Below are 14,076 nucleotides of genomic sequence, written 5' to 3' on the forward strand. Positions count from 1 at the left end.
CAGGGGACACCATCACAGGGCCTAATAACATCAGCCACACTATCAGAGGCTCGTTCACCTGCACATCCACCAATGTGATATATGCCATCATGTGCCAGCAATGTAAGAGAGACTGAGATGCCAGATTGGATGGAAAGAGGCACGAGTATAGAGGTAGATTTGAGAGTTGTCTACATGGACATGGCAGCTGATACCATATGAGTACATGAGATCACCCAAAAAGAAAAAAAATAAGAATGATAAAAGTAGGGGTGCAGGGCACAGCTCTGTGATACCGTTACAAACAGTGGGAGAGGAGGATTCACTCAAAGAGATGAAGAAGGAACAGTCAGATGCAGGTGAACCAGGAGAAAACAGAATTGCAGAAGACTAGGATGAAGGATGACAAGGAGGGTGTGATTGACAGTGTCAAAGGTAGCGAAGAGGTCAAGAAGGGCATGGATGGAGTACAGACCTTGGGACCTAGCTGAGAAGCGGGTGTTAGAGACTTTTTGGTGAAAGCAGTTTAAATGGAGTGAGTGTGGAAAATAGACTGGAAGAGATCAAGGGAAGAGTTGGAGGAAGGGAGTTCAAGGCAATGATTGTAACCACAGCTTAGCGTTGAAGAGGAGAATGAAGATAAAGTGGTAGTTTGAGAGGTAGGTTGGGTCAAGGAATTTATTTTGCGGATGGGGGAGATCACAGTATGCTTGTATTTAGAGGGGAAGGAGTTAGATAATAATGAAAGGTTAAGGAGAGAGAAGGCTGTAAGGGGGATATTGGAGTTTAGTAGGCTGAAAGGAATGGGGGGGCTCATGATGAGGGAGAAGGCTGTAAGGGGGATATTGGAGTTTAGTAGGCTGAAAGGAATGGGGTGGCTCATGATAGATAGAGGGTTTAAAGGACAACAACGGGTAAGATACCTCAGTTTTGGTCACGGGGTGAAAGAGAAAGGGGTATAAGAGGTGGGAGACGAGGAAAGAAGGAGATTATAGTGCATCTTGTTGACCTTTTCATTGAAAAATCTTGGGAAGATCTTGTGTGGAGAGAGACATGGGTGAATGGGTCTGAGGAGGAAGTAGAAGGTGGTAAATAGGAAACAGCTATCATGGACATGGCAATCAATTTGAGTGGAGAAATAGGTCTGTTTGGCTAGGAATATGACAAAACTAATGGAGATGAGAACAAACTTATGCTCAGGAAACACTTTTTCTTCTGTTATACTTCATTTAAACTAAGTTTCTGCAAGCTTTATTTGCCATATATATATTTTTCTAAACATAATTTTATAACTTACTTTGGAATTTGCTGCCTCTTTTTCATTTTATTTTAGCAATCAAATCAATATAGTGGCTTCACTATATTTTGCCTCAGACATAGATTGAGAGGTAAACAATTGAGCCATCAAAAAAGACTGATAATTGACTCATGTATTTTGTGCTATTTAGATCGCAATTTCATCAGTACGAGGTCTATATTTTCTCCTCTGTTTTGTACAGGACTAAGCATACTGTCAATTTTCAGAGTAACAGCCGTGTTAGTCTGTATTCGCAAAAAGAAAAGGAGTACAATCAATTTAAGCTTAAAATGTCCAAAATCAAACTCCTTATCATGCCTCCAAAACCCTGTCTGCTGTGCTTTCTCTGTCACCATCAGTATCACTACCATTCTCCATGTTACTCAAACCTGTAACTGACTCATCTGTAACCCTTGTCCTACTTATCCAAGCCACATTCAAATATCTGTTTCTTCCAGCTAGCATAATGCAAGCTATAGAAATTAATCCATTTTAGCCATGGTGGGGAGAACTAAGCACATAGGAAACGGGTAGGGGAGAGAGGTCCAAGGTGAATTTAAGCCACCGTTGTGCTCCCCGTATGCTGGGGCTATCTTGGGACATATCTGACTTATGTTCTATTCTCCATGGAACCTGAGAAACAGAGAATTTCTATAGTGTGGTGGGCTCTGGTCACTCCCTTGACACACACCCAACTCAAGGAGCAGGGATATGGGCTGGAAGCAGGGCCAGGCCAGAACCTTTATGCCACTTCTGCACTAGCCAGGGAGGTCCTTTGTTCAAGGAGGATTGTCAAGAGCCATTTACAAACACTTTTAGTTCCTTTTATACTCCCAAACACTGTAAAAGACCCTTAATGTAACCGAGAGCCAGGCCCAGAAGCCCTAAGCTTATTGAGTCATCTGGGATGTGGCTAGAACCTTTAATTTTAAAAATTAAAAAAGAAAAAGATGTGTATCTAAAGGTAGAAAGATTTCTCTAAGTGAAGGAACAAACAAGTTTACTGATGTGTCTACTACACTGTACTGTGTTGCTCTATGACTATTTCCCTTATAGAATCTCTTATAATAGTTAGATTGCAAAATAAGCAACTTTTGTGTAAGTTATATAGTCATGAATTTTTAAGATAATCACACTTCTGTGGGCACAGGAGAAAAGCAGTTCCCATATGCCAATATTTAAAATAATGTCTGTTGTCTTCAAAACTAAGGGCTTGTCTTCATTACTGCAGTAAGTCAACCTAAATTATGTGATTCCAGCTACATAAATAATGTAGCTGGAGTCAACATAGCTTAGGTCCACTTACCCCAGTGTCTTCACTGTGCTGCATCGACGGGAGATGCTCTCTGGTCGACTTCCCTTACACTTCTCGGAGAGCTGGAATACCGGGGTCGACCGGAGAGCGCTCTGCCGTCGATTTAGCAGATCTTCACTAGACCCGCTAAGTCGACCCCTGCTGCATCGAATGCAGCAGCGTGGATCTCCCCAGTAGAGAAGACAAGCCCTAAGTAGCATACTTATGGAGAGGAGAGGTATGGGGTAAGAGGATGGGAGAGCACGACGGGATGTATAAATCCCTCAGTAGTGCTGAAGGAATTAAATACTGGGCCCAGATAACCCCGCCCCTGCAGATGCGCAGAGCATGTGTCAATTGGAGAGGAACCTTAAAAGTGAGCAATTCAGTTAGAAGGGAAGGAAGACAGATCTGTCCTGAGGACTCCTGAACCAGGGGGCTGAAGACACCTTATTGGGAGGAAGACAACTGCCTTAGTTGTGTGTGGAAACCAGAAGCATTTGATCACAACAGTAAAATCATTAGGCCTATCAACAATTAATGAGCAACATATGATTCAGGCGCTGCTGTACCAAAAACCTGTACAACAAGATACATCAGTAATGGCAATTATTTGTATTTTGTGCTTTAAAAATACTGCTGAATTACTTTGACTAAAAAGGCTTTCTTGCCAAGTAGGCTTCTAACTTTGACAAAATGTGTCTTAGAGAGTTTAACACAAGCTTACATTTATGATGTCCCACTAGTGGGCTGCAGTTTCCTTTCTGCTCTCATTAAGAGGCAAGTGTATAACACACAGCAAGATTAATTATATAAAAATAATTATCTAAATTAGAAATGACAAAGTAGTTAATATCCTGGTGTTTCATTTCTGTAACAACAAACCTGAGCTAATTTAACTAATTATAGTATAGGTTCATGAATTTTAACCTGACCATGATTACCATTATAGTAAAATTTTGTTAATTGAAGTATCACAAACTGCAGGTAATGTATGAATGACAAACATTGTCTGTTTTCTACTGGAGTTCATATGAAACCAAACAAGTAAATATCCAAAGTGAGAATATGGGGAAAATGACAATATAGACATAGAGATACAAGTCAGATGAGCTAATATCTCTGATTGGACCAACTTCTGTTGGTGAGAGAAACAAGCTTTAACTAGTAAGCTTGAAAGCATGTCTCTCTCACCAACAGAAGATAGTCCAGTAAAAGATATTACCTCACCTACCTTGTCTGTCTGATATCCTGGGGAAAACATGGCTACAACACTGCATACTGTATAGATATAAAGATGTAATCCATAGGGACCAGCCCTAAAACCTAACTAAACATTGGTATTTTATAATATGGTAAGTGTACTCAGTGTGTTACCTACCTGAGAGGAGTGCCAAGAAAGAGTGACTTGAAGAAGATGAATAGAGGAAACAGCCTGCTTAGGAACAGAGAAAAACAATTCTCAGGTATCAGAATCACCATGGAGTCAAGTCCATGGATCCGTCAGTTCTGAATAACTATTTTGTTTAAAGGCAGGTGTAATTGGAACTTTTGAAGATGATAACTGGGACTCTAGAAAAGAAGATACTCTTTAGATAGTAAACTTTTTGGGGTGGGGACCTTCTTTTGTGTATGTATAGTACCTTGTACAGTAGGGCTACTCTCTGGCATGGATGGTGGGTACAGTGATCCATGGTGCCTGGGATAGCCCTCACTGAAAATGCCAAGGTCAGGGCAGGCTGAAAAAGGAAAAGCAGATTCTCCCAAAAGTGGTGGTTAGCACTGAAGTTAGACTCACAAATCAATCACAAACTATGCTCCTGATTTCCCACACTGGTTATTAAGAAGCTAAAATAGGAATCACACACACCCTCTATTGCATTCCAGTTCTCTGGCTCCCAGTCAGAACATAGGTCCAATACAGTGAGAAGTTATTTAAAAATTCTGCTCACTATACAAAATATTCTTCTGACCCCAAAGGGCCAGCCACATTACCAGATCAATATTAGTTTGGATCTTATCCAAAATAGCATTCAGCCAGCCAATCCTTTAGTATTTAAAGGTTTATTAAAAAAGAAAAGAGTAAGGAGAGAGTTGTTCAATGGCAAAGCAATCAGATACATGCATAAGACTTCACAGAGCATATATCAGGTTCTTAGCAATGTTGGTGAGTATGCTAGCTTGACAGTCCCTCTGGAACACATCCAAAGCATGGATGGGTCATTCAGTCCTTTGTTCAGAACTTCAGTTTGCAGAGAAGTTATTTCAGAGTTGAGGAGCAGGATTGAAGACAAAATGGAGGTGATGCAGCTGCCCTTTAGTGATGTTTCCCTGTGGTGTTATCTGGACCAGTGATCTGCTAGGTCACTCCAATCCTTGACTCTGGGAGCCAGCCGTATCCTGCTCCGCTGTGAGAACCCCCACTCCTGTGCTGTTCATGCACAGCATCCGGCACGTAAGCTGCTTGGACTGTGCAACCAAATGACACTAGCCAATATCTCCGGTCTCAGACACAACCCTAGGAACCTCCGTCTTGCAGTGTCCCAGTTATGCCCATTGGACGCTGCAAGCTTATATGAGTTCGTCAATTTAACAAAGAAATTTATATGTACCAGGCTTGTTATCCCAAGGGGAGTCCCTGACATGCTTCAAACCAAATGCACTGCTTCAGATAAAATAAACAAACAGATTTTTTAACTACAAAGATAGATTTTAAGTGATTATAAGTCAAAGCATAACAAGTCAGATTTGGTCAGATAAAATAAAAGCAAAATGCATTCTAAGATGATCTTAACACTTTCAATGCCCTTACAAACTTAGACGCTTCTTACCACAGGCTGGCTGGTTGCCCTTCAGCCAGGCTCTCCCCTTTGATCAGCGCTTCAGTCTCTTGTGGTGATGCCTGTAGATGGAGGTGGAAGAGAGAGGAAGAGCATGGTAAATATCTCTCCCTTTTATCATGTTCTTTCTTCCCTTTTGGCTTTGCCCCCCACCCTTCAGAGTCAGGTGAGCATTACCTCATCTCAGTCCCAAACTGACCAAAAGAAGGAGGGTGACTCACTCAAGAGTCCAACAGATCCTTTGTTGTTGCCTAGGCCAGTGTCCTTTGTTCCTGTCAGGCTGGGCTGGGTTTGTCGCATACATGCCCTGAAGAGGTGTGAACTGCCCCTCTGCTCTTGGGGAGCTTTTGCCTGGGTTTGCTTTAAGCCATGAGGACACATTTTCAGCCTCATAATTATACACATGAAATTACAACCTATAATATTACTATAACAATGATTACTATAACATTACCATAACAACAATGCTCAGTACATCATGAGCCTTCTGAAGACACCTGACATGACAAACTTTGCATTAGATCCCACGCAATCATATTATAAGGATGAACATGGGGATATAGAGTGTTCCCATGAGGTACAGAATGTCACACCTCCCCCATTAGTTAACTGCAAGAGAGTTAGTCACTGACTAGCTCAAAGGCAGTTTGTGTTATAGTTCTCTAGGCATCCAGCCATTAAGGCCATGAGGCAGTGTGCCTTGGTTCCCCATTCACACAGGGCAAACCACGTTTTTTATGGTTTCTCTGCTGTGATAATCTTTAAACCTGTTTACAGGTATTAATTGAAAAGTAGTATTATCATACGGTTAAACATCCATGTCAAAATTCTTATCCACAAAACTTTACATTAATACCAAAATTTTTATCACAGATGGGTGTATACTTTCATCACAGATGGGTGTATCTTTATAATACCACACCCTCTGTTCAGATAGTGTAGTTTGAGGTTAGTTTGTTCATTACCCATCGTGTCCTTTGACTCTCTCCCATGTAATCAGTCACTGGCCGCCTTCTAATCCACATATCTCTACAGCAGAGGAATTTTCAACTGCCCAGCTGCAGCTAACATGATTTTCCTGATTCTTTGCATCACTGGACAATGAGTTGTACTGGTTTCAATGTGGACTCTCAATGTTTATTTGAGAAGTGTGATTTCAAGAATTAGCTGTACGGTAGAAATTAGACACAAACGTTTAAGAGAGGATTTAATATATAATAAAGCAGATAGCCAGACTATTTTGTTGCTTGCTAATTCAAATTATCTTTAATCTCGGGGTCAATGTCCAGACTAATGTGTACTAATCAATTAGTGAAGTTAGTGTCTCCTTTTCTATCATTTTCTGAAGGTTTCTGCAGCAGTCTATGTATTCAAAATAGAATAAAGAGTCCAGTCTATCATTTAGTAATCCATATAATTTCACCAATAGTGAAATTTCCAAAGTATAGTAATGTATATCATAAAGTAGACCATAAACTCCATAATGAGCTAATCACATTCCAGGCCTCTAAAGTTGACCTGAAAAAAAGAAAAGAAATGTTTTGTCCTTTAAAAAATTTCTATAGGATATATAAAGAAAAACTGAAAACACACTGTGAGAACCATCTGTTTATTAAAGCTTTTGTTCCATAATCAAAGTGTTTATATATTGTGGGGTGGAATAACTAAAAGAGACTTAAGAAAATGTGCTAGCATCCAGCTAATACACCAACGCAATTTCTACACTTCTTTTTCAAAAAAATCCAAATATTAGAATGTCTGGAAATGAACAGTTAAGAGAGTCAGTCTGTTCTGTAATTAATTACTATATTGCATCATTCAGTCTTACTCTACCTCATTCTCAGACTCCATGCAGTGTTTTTGCTAACAATTAAATTACAGCATAGGAAAAAAGATGGGGGAAAAAGTGGGGGAGGTTGTTTGTTTTCTTTTTCTTTTCTTTTCTTTTTTTTGTCACTGGGTATCTTTGAGAATGAGTCTAAAAGAACCCTGAGGTTACGCTCCTCTTTCTTTGAAAACCAGAGGCCAGGTACTCTGAGCAGGGAGGTCACTGCTTCTGTGAGATTGTCATACTTCCTCTCTCTATTCAAGGTCAATGCTGTTTTCTGAAGATTGAGTGTGAGCCTCCTATTTTTCATCTGGTCTCCTAATTCCCTCTAGACTACAAAATCAAGAAGACAATATTATCCATGCTAAATGAGAAGATGATGTAGATCTAGGAGTCATAGGTATATTAACAACACTGTAGCCTATAGTGTTTTACCCAATGGCCTTATAAATATGTGGAACTACAAATAATGAGTCTGTTCATCATATTTTTCTTTATGCTGCTGATAGAGCTCTATTAATTCAGTATCTTCTGACCTGAAATTTTAGTCACAGACAACAGATTCAGCAATATCTTTAGTTCAAAGACAAATTGAAGAAAACAGATTATTTTAACAGTTCGGGTGGATGCCACTGTATTCCTGCTATAAGTGACAATCTCCTTTCAGATAATTGGGCATAGATCTGTGATGACTTCTATCTCAACATTATGACTTACAAAATAGTTAATATATGCAATAACCAAAGATCTAACTAGATAGGCCACCTTCAACTTTCCGTTCTTAGGATATATCAGTGTGATAAAGTGAATATGTTGCCCAAATGGTTGCCTTTATGTGAGTCTATAACTTATATACAATATATAGCATTATTTTCTATTGTGATCTTTTGTGACAATTTGGCAGCATACGCAGACAAGGAAGTAGTGGGGCACCTTCATGGCTGCTTTTGACCTGTAGACTGAGACCTCTCTCATCTTTTCTCAAAAATGCACTGTCATTCAGTTACCGCAATATATTAATCCTGATAATTTTCCCCAAGGATGCTCATAAATTCATGTAAAAACACAATCATGAGAAATTTCTCAAAAACACTTAATAGTAAGGAACTTTATAAGCATTTAAATGTATCATATCTGCTTTTATTATGGATTCGCTCTTAGGATTCTTCTGTGAGGGAGAGTAGTTTTTAACATACCTGAAGTTCTTCAAAAAGTTGCATTCAAGGGATGGGAGTTGAAAGGAGTGACTTTGTGAGAGAAAGATTCCCCACCATTGAGTAGGGGCAAGAAGTAACTAGGATCATGTGCATTGTAACATTCCAAACTATCCCAATAACTACAGTCTGGAATTCAGCCTTAAAATTCATTTTGTCATGCAAGAGGTTTCCTGCCCTCAAGGATGGATTACATTGAATAACAGTGAGTTTGTGTGTATATAAATAGATAAAAGGTCAAAGCCTTCATGCAGCTGGATAGAAATTTCAGACCCTAGGAGTTCAAAGTATACATTTACCTCCGGAAGTTAATGAGACAGTCATAGACCTTCAGAGGACAAACCCTCGACTGCTAGAGGTACCCAGAAAGCAACTGGGAAAGAGAAACCAGGAGCACCTTTAGGGAGGGATCTACCTTTTGACTAGCTGGCTGAAAGACAGATGACCTTTTCACATGGCTATGGAAGCTTGTCAGGGAGAGGCTGATAAAAAGCTGGGGAGTCTGCCAGAAGGAAAAGAGTTCCTATCTGCTGTAGCTGTGGCAAGGTGGGACCCTGATGGAAGAAAATAGTGACCAGGAGCTGGACCCCATAAAGCCAGGATAAATTACACTCAAGGGTGGATTAAGGTTTTGTGGGGCCCCTCCCCATCCCTTCCACCTGCAGCCCCCCTCCCCGTCCACTCCCAGTGCTCCCATGCCCTGACCCCCTCCCCTCCCAGTGCTCCCATGCCCTGCCATGGCAGGAGCACTGGGCAAGCGGGCAGCTAGAGCAAGGCAAGCCCCTGTGCCACAACCCTGCTCGCCGGCAGGAGCACTGGGAGTGCGGAGCAGGTCGGAGCGCTGGAGCACCTATTTTTCTGGGGCCTTCCAATTGGCTCAGGCCCTGGGCACGGGACCCGTTGGCCCAGTGGCTAATCTGCCACTGATTACACTCTCAAGTATATAACAGCACTTATATACTCTCAAGTGTATAACAGCAGTATTATCTCTATGCCCATGCTGTTGGTAACACCATAAAGTGTCTGTGTTTGTTGGCTAAACATCTTGTGTCCTGGATTCTTTGAACCAAGACCCGTGAACCCATCACACATTCCTTCAAGATATACTTCTCAAGACAAATGTTTTGATCAACTGACTGAAAGATTAATGTTGCTGGATAAACAACTTTTTCAGCAGTTAAAAATGAAAAATTGTATGGCCACTTTTCTCTTCATGCACAGGAGTATGACCCATTAAGACTTTCCTGATAATCAGAACCTCTTTGAAATGATTTAGAATGGTGCAACAGCACACCCAATTCTTCAAGAATGTATGTCTCAAAAGCTGATATGTCTTGCCACACAGGGAACTGCTTTCCCAATCAATATTACTTCCCCAAATAAGTGTGTTACCTTTTCTCTTAACTAAAAAGATTTTCATACCTACTAAACACAGGTCAGGACATGATCTGTATTACAAACAAATGGATAGACTAAAACAAATGTATCTAATATTTCAGAATTGATTAATATGCTATATGTTTAACTCATATATTTTAGGATTGTCTCAACTGCTTAATTATTGGGAAACAGCATTTGAATCAGTCATGGATCCACAGGTCTGATACTCTGGGACAGTCCCTGGGAGGACTCCTGTAGTGTTCCAGATCCCCCTCCCCCTTAGTATATCACTCTTTCACTAGGGTTAGCCACTTGGCTTCGCATTCTCCTTGGTCTGAACCTAAATGCCTTCAGCACCCCCGCTTCACACTGTGAGCTCCCTCCAGCAACTCCTCCTGAGTTGGGCACCTGAGAGAGACTTGTACACCCACAGAGAGCAATGCACCCTACCTTCAGCATCTGTATTGATTTTCAGCCAGTGTTGTAAAAGCAGTAGGGTTTATTAGATGTCTGGAACAGAGTGTAAAAAGTCCTTGGTTAGCACAGAGAGTGGAAAGTTACAGCATGGTCTATCTTGGTCAACCAAGAGCCCTCTGACGACTCTTTTGTCCCAGTTCAGGAGAGACTCAACCTTCGAGCAGCCCACACTTAACAACCCCCCACCTTGCCAGTCCACAGTCCTTTGTTATTCATGAGCAAACATGGCTGGCTTCCTGCAGAGGGGTGGGCCATCCAGTATCATCAGTTGCTAGGTACCAAATGTCCAGGCAATTGGAGTGGCCAGTGCCTTCTGACTCTCCATGGACATGGGGCCTAGGCTGCAGTCAGCTAGGTATCAGTCACACCTGTATCTCTGATCTCTGCAGAGAGTAAACAACCCTTTCCCACCACCTAGTTAACAAAACAGCATATAGTGGAAACTGGGTCATACACAGTATTCAAACAAAATGTTACAGAAAATTTCCATTCTGTCACAAGAAGTATTAGTGGCATGGTGCAAATGACAATATAGATACCTCTGTGTTGGGCACTGTTTTTTTTTTAAAGTCTAAATAGATAAATAAGGACAGATAAAGACGGAGACCCAAATGGAGCAGGGGTGGAAGCCTGGGGATGGATAAGGGTATTAGAAGTGGAACTGCCTAGCCAGGAACAGAGCACAGATGAAGAAAGAGTGAAAGAACAAACTTCCAGAGCAGGAAGTCAGTATAGGTTTGGAATTGCATCCCATGACCTTAGATTATAGGGTAGACAACGCATAAAGAAAACAAGCATGGAGGACAGGGGAGAGATGAAGTGATCATCGAGTCAGAGTGAAGGGTGATTGGGAAAGAGAGGATGGGGAATGACAGTAGTTGAGGATTTAGAGAAATTTGTCTCCTTAGGAGGCTGAAAAGGAAGAAAAACCAAATAAACACTAAAGAAAAGAAAATATAACATAATTTCAGTAGAAGCATACAGACTGATGGAGACTATTATTTCACGCACAGAGCTAGATTCAAATAGGAAAGCCTGCACAGGACCTGATAGAGACTCCCACTAAGGCAAAGTCTGCAGTAGGGTGGTTAGTAGCAACACAAGCTGTTCCAATCTCCACAGCCAGTCAGTGCAGTCCAGAAAAAATGGAGGCTGGGGGAAGGAGGGACAATAATTTGGTGGTCAGGGGACAATCTCCCTTGGTAGCACCCATCAGTGGCACTTTAATGGCAAAGATCATCTGGTGAAACTTAAAAACTGCCCTCTCTCAGTAGAACCTTCAGGGGGAGGCATGCATGGAAAAATATCTGCCTCTCCCCAGGTGTGAATCCCCCTGCAACCAGCTAAAAACAATGGCTTTGTTGTAAAGGAAACTTGAGAACAAACTAAAAGGGTGGGGTATTTTCTGCATATACTGTGTATCACTGCAGCTGTGCGACTGTCGCATTTCAGTGGAGACACTACCGAAGCCGACAGGTGACAGGTTCTCCCATCAGCATAGGTACTCCACCTCCCCTGCAGCAGTAGCTATGTTGAAGGGAGAATTCTCCCATTGACCTAGTGCTGTCTACGCCAGGGGTTGGTTTGGTTTAACTGTGTCGTGTCAGGCTGTGGATTTTTCACACTCATTTCGACATTGTTATACAGACCTAGTTTCCTAGTATAGCCCTGGCCTAAATAAAGGTCTGGCTGTGACTAGCGGATATCCTTCTATGGCCTTACCAGTAGTTGTTACAATAACAACATTTTTTACACAAGTGATTAGTGACATTAATCTTGATTCTGAAACTGTTGATTATTTAAATTAATGCTAGTCAGATAACTTCTTCTGGTCCATTCCAGCTTTATTGTAACTGCTGGCTGTAATCAGTATAAGCTGCATGATGTATATGTAACAAGCCATACTTCACTGATTAATATGTGCTGACATTCAAATGGAAAAGAAAAAATAATCTGAACTCTTCTAATGTCAACCAGCATTCTGTATAGAGACGTGACTTAGAGCAGACTTTTCAACAAATGGACATCCCCTCATTGCCAATGCATTCCTGATTTATGTCCAAAATTTTTGGAAAAAGTAAATATAATATTTCTGTAGCCATTAATGATATTATTACTTGTATGCATTTAATTGACTTCCTTGGTATTCAAATGTCCTAAGAGCAGGCAGTATTACCAGTATTTAGAATGTTGTACAACTTTCAATTTAATTTCTTCCACACTGAGGGCATGACATACACATACACACAGAAACACACACGGATGCATGCGCATAATATTTATAAAACTCACATATGAAAATGAGAGAAATGATAAAATTATCTTGGAACTGTATTCCTTATTATAACCCACACCACATCCCCCTGATTTCCTGCATGCAAAAGAATTCCACTCTGAGTAGTTAGATCACATGCATCTATAAAAAGCATAGAAATTATTTGTGTTTAGTCCAGTAGTATTTCTCAATCCCTTCAATCTGTGTAGCTCAACATAAGTACAGAGGCACACAGATGCAAACAAATCTGTTCTTTTCAAGCTTGTTGCTTAAAAAAAATAATCAGACCAAGTGGGTGGCCCTACCCATGTTTTCTCTTGTAACTGAGATCATTTTATAGGTAACATGAGGTGAAAAAGCATAGCTATTATCCCCCTGCAGAAACCTATGGTATCTTACTTCTAATTCCCCTCATTCACAGAAATAATTTATTTAAGGCCAGATTCTGCTTCTCCTGCTCACAGTGAGTAGTAGTATCTTACTTTGCCAATAGTCCTACTGAAGTTAATGAGACTACTTAATGAGACAAGGAGTAGAATACTACTCAGTGTAAAGGTGGCAGGATCCAGTGCTTAATGAGTACTTTTGCAGTTTAATTACATTAGTTGGCGCTTTGCTTAAGGGTTTCTGTAACAGTTTCATCAGCTGTCTCTTCCTTTACTGATTTCTGCCCATAAACATTTGTGAAAGTGCTCACAACCAAAAACAACTGCTGGCTTTCTTTTTTCTTCAGTCTGAGCATAGTGCTGTTGTGTTTTAGAATCATAGAACTGGAAGGGACCTCAACAGGTCATCTAGTCCAGTCCCCTGCACTCATGGCAGGACTAATTATCTAGACCATTCCCAATAGGGGTTTGTCTAACCTGCTCTTAAAAATCCCCAATGATGGAGATTCCACAACCTCCCTAGGCTATTTATTCCAGTGCTTAACCACTCTGACAGTTAGGAAGTTTTTCCTAATGTCCAACCTAAACCTCCCTTGCTGCAATTTAAGCCCATTGTTTCTTGTCCTATCCTCAGAGGTTAAGAACAAGAATTTTTCTCCCTCCTCCTTGTAACAACCTTTTATGTACTTGAAAACTGTTATCATGTCCCCTCTCAGTCTTCTCTTCTCCAGACTAAACAAACCCTGTTTTTTCAATCTTCCCTCATAAGTCATGCTTTCTAGACCTTTAATCATTTTTGTAGCTCTTCTCTGGACTTTCTACAATTTGTCCACATCTTTCCTGAAATATGGTGACCAGAACTGGACACAATACTCCAGCTGAGGCCTAATCCATGTGGAGTAGAGAGGAAAAATTACTTCTCATGTCTTGCTTACAGTACTCCTACTAATACATCCCAGAATGATGTTTGCTTTTTTTTGCAACAGTGTTACACTGTTGACTCGTATTTAGCTTGTGATCCACTATGACCTCCAGATCCCTTTCCGCAGTAGTCCTTCCTAGGCAGTCATTTCCCATTTTGTATGTGTGCAGCTGATTGTTCCTTT

Source organism: Caretta caretta, chromosome 2 (genome assembly GCF_965140235.1).
Source record: "Caretta caretta isolate rCarCar2 chromosome 2, rCarCar1.hap1, whole genome shotgun sequence".
Taxonomy (NCBI): domain Eukaryota; kingdom Metazoa; phylum Chordata; order Testudines; family Cheloniidae; genus Caretta; species Caretta caretta.